Raw genomic sequence first — 7,790 nt, forward strand, 5'->3', positions numbered from 1 at the left:
GGAAGATCCTCAAAGAAATGGATTGGCTCAGGGGCAGCAGCATTGCGCTCAAGCATAACAACAATTGTGAGACTGAAGCAGGACCGGGCAGTGTTAAACTATGAGTTGGAACCCACTAGACCCCACATAACAGCCCAACAAAATTGTTTGTAGATACAAATAAAATAGTACATAACGGGTCAAACAGAGTCTGGGTGCTCCCCTTTCAACTTTCCCCCTGCATTGTGGCATTAGAAACTCCAACAGGATCATACTGTGCTTTTTTTATTGAACACAATTCTAGGTCTGCTGGTGCCTACTGGCCAAATCCAATTTTATCAACAGGAAATAAAAGACCCTTGTGATCTGGCTTTTGATTTCATAAAATCAAGCTTAATAATTGATCCTTAATTTACTTGTATAGAATAATATAAATTGTGTAAATATAGTTGTTTTTGTTGTCAGGTACTGAGTCAGTTCTGACTCATTGTGACTCATATACACAATCAAATGAAACACTGCCCAGTCATGCACAGTCCTCAGAATTCTTGTTATTCCTGCTGCCACTGTGCCAATCCATCTTGTTGGAGGTCTTCCTCTTTTTAACTGACCCTTCATTCTACCAAACATGATGTCCTTCTCCAGGGACTGGCCCCTCCTGATAATATGTCTGAAATACAAGAGACATAGGCTTACCATCCTGACTTCTAAGGAGCACTGGTTGTATTCCAACGTGGATGTTTTTGCTCTTCTGGCAGTCCACGATACCTTCAATATTATTAGAGATATTAGATTTATCATACATATTAGATATATTGTGTTCTTTCATGTTTGCTTGCCTTTGCATGGAATTCCCTTTGGGTGTGGTGGTGATTATGTGCTGTGGAGTAGGTTATGACTCCTTACGACCCTACATTGGGTTTCCGAGGCTATAAATCTTTATGGGAGCAGAAATCCCCTGAGGTTAGCAGCCCAACCCATAGCCACAACACTGCCAGAGCTCCTTTTTACCACTAATCAAACATACGTGTATGTTTTAATGTAATGTACAAAGCACCTAGCTGAATGTCTATTATAATGATCAGCCCAGAATTGATTTTATATGCTGAAAATTCGTGTCATAGGTGAAAGAGTTGAAATGAGGGACTGAAGAAATAGATAAAATAGCTAAACTTTTGGGTAAACTTAATATGGTAAAAATCAAAGCCAAAGTAAATTAATGAATTGATTATAGAATTAAAAGTTGTTGTTGAATGCTGTTGAGTCGATTCCGACCCATAGTGATCCTGTATAGGGTTTCCAAGGAAAAGCTGGTGAGCTTGAACTACCAACCTTGCAGTTCAAATGACTTTGCAGTCTGACACATTAACCCACAGCACCACACCGGGGAGAGGCAAATGTATTTTCTATGTAAATGTGTAGATGTGGTGCAAAGTCAAGAAGGTAAGACAAAAAGGAAGTTTTGCTTATGAGACCATAAATGAAATTCAGATTCAAAATGTGACTTTAAGGTCCTAGGGGTTTTGAAAGATATGATCTGTGGGTATTACCAAGTATGAGACAGAAAGAGATGTGAGGAAAATGATAAAGACGTTCAGGATGGTGATGATTAAGATAAATGGATGACAAAAATGTGGTGGAAAATTAAGAAAACAGCATAAAGGAACTGGAAGTGTAATTTTTTTCTGCTCCCTTTGTTGAAATAACTATGACTAATAGCACTCTTGTCTAAAGAGTCTCTAGGGAAATCCCTCAAGCAAGAGAAAATTCAAATACTCTTCAGAAGATGTATTAGGTTTTATCATCATTGAACTACAAAGGAAAATAACCTTTAAGCCATTGAAAAGTTGAAGAAAGCCATTTTGTTTTTTGCTTAGCTTGGATTTTATAATATTTAGAATTTACACGTAGTGGTGATTATGTACTGTGAAGTCAGTTCTGGCTCGTAGTGACCTTGTGCAGGTTGTAAATCTTTATGGGACCAGAAAGCCTCATTTTTTTCCTGCAGAACCTCTGTTAGTTTCAAACTACTGGCCTTGAGATTAGCAGCCTGACTCACAACCACTAGGTGGTTCCTGTTATATGTAGTACAGCTACATATTTAAACTCACCTTCTATTCTAATTAACTAATGCTATTCAATCAATCTTCATTTTATGATATTAATATTAGTTTCATTTAATGAAGAGACTTAAAGAATAATAATGTTTATAAATTTATATATGCTTGGTCAGTAATAAGGGAGACCGTCAGTAAAATGGTTTGAGACAGTGGCTACAGTGACCGTGAGGATGGTGCAGGGCCCAAAGGTTTTCATTCTTTTATACATAGAGTAGCTATGAGTCAGAATTGACTTGTCAGCACCAAACAAAAATAGCAGTATTTATATAATATATAATGGCAATGAATGGTTTCTTCATAAATCAATTGCTGTTGAATGAAGTGTTAAAACTTGGCAAAGCGGTTTCTCTCTAATGTATTGACTTTATGTTGCAAAGTGGTCTAGAGTAATTATTCTTATTATGAAGTCATTTATCATATGGAAACCATCACTTAGTGGTAGCATTCTTTATAAAATGATTGAATTTGCTTCTAGAACATGAGTTATATTGAGAAATTTTATTCCAATGAAAATTAAAATGTTTTAAGGAGGATAATTTTTACAGGTAAAGAATGAAGTAAATGAGGGAGAGAAATAATATTTGTAGGCATGAAGAAATGAAATAGAGAGGGAGGTATGATATCTGGCAACAAAATTAAATGTTGGATATTTTCAATTCTCTTTACTATGGGACTTCCTAATTATGACTAAAGGTATTTGTCGATATGGGATTGGTGATATGAAGTAAGAATATCTTAACACATACTTGAAGTTGTTGGAGACTTCTGAAAACTATTATATGTTATTATCATATAAATAAATAGAGCTATTAGCATATTAAATACAATGCAGCAATACATAATGGTATTTGTTAAGTACTGTCAAGTTGGTTCCAACTCATGGTGATCCTGTATAGGTTTTGTATGGAGCAGCTGGAAAGCTTGAACCACTGACCTTGCACTTTAAACCAACCTTGCTTCTGTCTAGTGCTTTATCCTACATGCCTCACCAGGATTCCAAATAATGATATTTAGAAATACTTTTAATGACATAGGAAATATCCATTTTTACCTACATGCCTCACCAGGATTCCAAATAATGATATTTAGAAATACTTTTAATGACATAGGAAATATCCATTTTAACAGGCTAAGTGAAAACTAAGACATACAATGGTTTCTTCAGTAAAACTCTATATCTGTCTGTATTTTATAGTAACACTGTAAGTGAATACGCTTAAATGTTAGTGTTTTTTATGGGGGGGGTGATTCAATTTTTCTTTTAATTTATTTATAACTACAGTGTGTTCAAAGAGCACACACTAACTTTATAATTAGAAAAAGTGCATTGTCATTTGTTAAGTTTTACATAGTTTAGTATTTTTGACCAAATTGATTTCATAGGTTATGTTCTTTTGATACTTAGGGGCAAAAGGGTCATTGGAAAACAAGATAATTAACATCTGAACTAGGAATTTTTTGACATATCTTGAAATCTATACGGCAGGTGAATTTCACTTCTTTAGTTTGGCTAAGTAGTAGTCGACAAATCAGAGGTAAATTAGTGTTTTTAACTGAAAGTAGAAATTTATATTAAAAGTATTTTTCACTTGATGTTGAAAGCCATATCAGTGAATGAGTAATTTAGTGAAAACATGTAAATACATGACTTTTATGTAAGCCATCATTAGTAATACCAAGTTGCTTTATGTAAGGTGATTAGACACAGCATTTCTGTGCATATTTTATGAATTTCGGTAAGACTTAAGAGTTATTTAGATTTCTGGCATGCCAAGGTAGAGCATTAATATTAAATCTACTTTATATATCCAAGGGTTATACTGAGAGAACAGAACATATTTGCATGTTCTTATGTGTTTCCCCCCATTTCAGAATATCAAACAATTATTCTTTTAACAATTCTGGATGATATGATGATGAAATTAAATTAGAACTGCTCTTTAGGCCATTTTCTTATTTTGCATTTCTCAAGAAATAGCATGGAATAATTAATGACTCATCATAGGCTTGAATAAAAGGCCAAAGGCTGACTAGTACCTGCAGTAAGAAAAATGATACTTACTTGGGGGTTTCTTTTTGTAATTTTGACAATATTATATAATATTGCTTGCTTTGACTCACCATAAAATTATTTTCTGATCCTGACCTGGCAAAAAGTATAAAAAGTCTGCTACTCTAACATAGTTATCAAATTCAAACAAACTTTTACTTACTAATGACTATAAGTAATGCAAAAATATGAAGCACCAACCAATCCTCTTACAACATTCTCGGCTTCTCGGCTAGGTTCAATAATCCATTGAAATGGACAAATAGAACTCAGACATCATACTCAGAGTTATGGAATTTATTAGGCAAGTTAACAGGTTACAATTCATGTGAAACTCATAGTTCACAGTTGTTCCAGTTGGCTGCTATTAAATGCCCACAGGACACATCACTAACCTAAGCCTTGGCCTGAAGGCACTTGGCTCAATGGGTCAACAAACCTAGTTTTTAGGCAGCCTACTCTACAAGTAAGTTTCCTGCCGGAAGTTACTCAGCTTTACTTGCTCTGTGGGCTGAGAATCCCACTACTCTGTCCTGTGCTCCAGTTCTCAGTTCTGCTGCTGCCGAACCTGGTGTCACAACTTTCTGTCTCTAGGTCCAGGAAGTTCAGTGTACATGGATTTTCAGGTCCAAAGGACATGCTGCATTCCTGGTTGTTTCTTCTTGATGGTAGAGAGATCCCTCCTCCTGATTCTAAAATGGCTCATTTTATATCCATGCTAGAGTTTGAAGATATTACAATTATAATTAGCTCTGTTAACATCCACAGCTAAATCATGTCATCCTAGTATCTTCTCCTACCTTTTCTTATTCAGACCCCTTAGGAAAAGAGTAGTTCGGTGGGAATTACAAAGACTAAGGCTAAAAAAGACATATTAAGCAATTCACTACATGACAAACAGAATTTCTTTATTTAAAAATAGTTTTGAATAGACTCTAGTAATAGATATACTAGAGATATTCTTGGTTAATTATTTTATAAGAAAATACATATTGCCAATAACTAGAATCATAATAGAAAACAAACATAAAACTAAATTTCAATGAAAATTTTAATGCTTCCAAGTATTGCATCTACAATATCATTTAATTAGACTATTCAAGGATATTTTATATTATTTGCCTTATTCAAAAATTTATCTTATTAGAAATAAAACCTAGAATTGTACTAGAAGTTAATAACTCTTATAATTACAGTTATGGACAGTATTTCACCATTCCTTTATGGTATCTTGTGAACTCCTGAATAAATATAAACATCTTCTCTAATAGTCTTGTTGTTGTGAGGTGCTGTCAAATTGGTTTGGACTCATAGCAACCCTATGCACAATAGAACAAAACCCTTCCCGGTCCTGCAGCATCCTCATTTATCATAGAGACCCTGGATAGTGTTTCGGAGGATATATATCTTTTCAGAAGCAGAAAGACTCATCTTTCTCCCACAGACCTGCTGATGTTGTAGTTCACAGTCCAGTGCTTATCCTACAGAGCCACCATACTTCCTCAGCTACACAAATTATAATAATCATAATAGCAGCAGCAAACAGTTAGACACTGTGTAGAATATATAATGCATTGTTCTAAGCTCTATACACAAATTAACACATTTAAATCTTAAAAGAAAGTTTTGTGATAGAGAACTCAGTTTGAAGACAAGAAACCGTACAGGCAAAGGGACTTTCCCAAGATCAAATGACAGAGTTGGAATGGAAAACTAGATTGTTGTTGTTGTTGCTAGGTCCCATTAAGTCAGTTCCAACTCATAGAAACCCTGTACGCAACAGAACAAAACACTGCCCGATCATGCAGAATCCTCATTTATCATGATGCCGGTTTTTAGTATGGAGCCTTGGTGTAGTGCTGTGGGTTACTGCACCAGACGGCAAAGCCATTTGAACTGCAAGGTCACTGCTTCAGGCTCACCAGTTCCTCCTCTGAAACCCTATCCAGGATCGCTATGGGTCAGAATCGACTTGACAGCACTTAGCAACAAGTTTTTAGTACAGCTATGAAAATTTTTTACTTTCTTTACATTGAGGTGCAACACATACTGAAAGCAGTTATCTTTGATCCTCATCAATAAGAGTTTCAAGTCTTTTTCGCTTTCGACCAGCAAGGTTGTACCATCTATATATCGCAGGTTGTTAATGAATCTTCCTTCAATCCTGATGCCACACTCAACTTCTCGGATTTTTGCTCAGCATACAGATTGAATAAGTATGGTGAAAGAATACAACCCAAGCACACACCTTTCCTGATTTTAAATCCTTCAAAGTCCCCCTGTTCTATTTGAACTACTGGTCTATTACAGCTTCCTCATGAGAATAATTAATTGTTCTGGAATACCAGTTCTTTGAAATGTTACCCATAGCTTATCATGATCCACACAGTCAAAAATCTTTGCATAGACAGTAAAGCACAGGTAAACATCATTCTGGTATTCTGTGCCTTCAGCCAAAATCCATCTGATGTCAGTAATGATATCCCTCATTCCATGCACTTGTCTGAATCCAGCCTGAAATTCTGGCAGTTGCCTGGCAATTCACTTTTTGCAGCCTTTAAAATATTACCTTTAGCAAGATTTTAGTTGCGTGTCCTATTAATATCATTTTCTCTTTTGAATGGGTATAAACATGGATCTTTTCCAATCATTTTGGCAGGTAGCTGTCTTCCAAATTTCTTGGCGTACGTAGGTGAGTGCCTCCAGTGCTATATCAGTCTGTTGGAAGATTTCAATTTCTATTCCATCAATTCCCAGAGTCATGTTCTTTGCCTTCATTGCATCTTGGAGTTCTTTCTTCCGAACTATTGGCTCTTAACCATGTTACCTCTTGAAATGGGTAAACATCTACCTTTTTTTTTTTTTTTTCTGGACTGAAGTAGTTTGGGAAGCTACTTTATTTTGTTTATTTGTTTAAGTTTTTATTGTAAATTGAGTAAAAACTTACAGGGCAGATCATCAGTTTTATATTCAACAAATCATATACTTTGTTTCATTACAATGATTATAATCCCCTCCATGTACCATCAGTTATCAGTATTTCTCTCTATTCCTTTTAGCTCTTTCAATTTATTTTTAAAACAATCTGGCATATATAATAATTTAAACCACCAACGGGCACATTCTGCAAGTCTGCCTTCTGGCTGCCAGCTCTCAGTCCTTCTCTTCCTATGAATCTAGAGTCCTCAGCTGCTCCCTCTCTCCATGTCCCCATCTCTGCCTCCAACTCTCGTATTGCTGCTTCTCTGGATAGGGTCCCACATTCTTCTGGTGCTCTTCTCCCTTGATGGTCTTAGGGTCTTCTGTTTCTGGGACTATAATGTTAACTACTCACCCATTTTTTTTTAATGGTTTATTGTGAATTATGTGATAGTATACATGGGAGAACATTAGTTTTCATTCATTCTATCCTATATCGTCTCATTGCCATGGTTACAATCCCCTCCATGCAATCCTTCCCCCGTGCCCCCAGGTCTTCAGCACACACACTGTTGCTCTCCCTCTCTGGGTCTAGAGTATCCAGCTGCTCCATCTCTCCACGTCATCATCTCTGCCTCCATTTCAGGCATCACTGCTTCTCTGGGTAGGGTCCTGCTCTCTGCTGTTCTCCCTTGATGGTCCTAGGGACCTCTGCTCCTAGA

This window comes from Chrysochloris asiatica, unplaced genomic scaffold, assembly GCF_000296735.1.
Source record: "Chrysochloris asiatica unplaced genomic scaffold, ChrAsi1.0 scaffold00059, whole genome shotgun sequence".
In the NCBI taxonomy this organism is placed as follows: Eukaryota; Metazoa; Chordata; class Mammalia; order Afrosoricida; family Chrysochloridae; genus Chrysochloris; species Chrysochloris asiatica.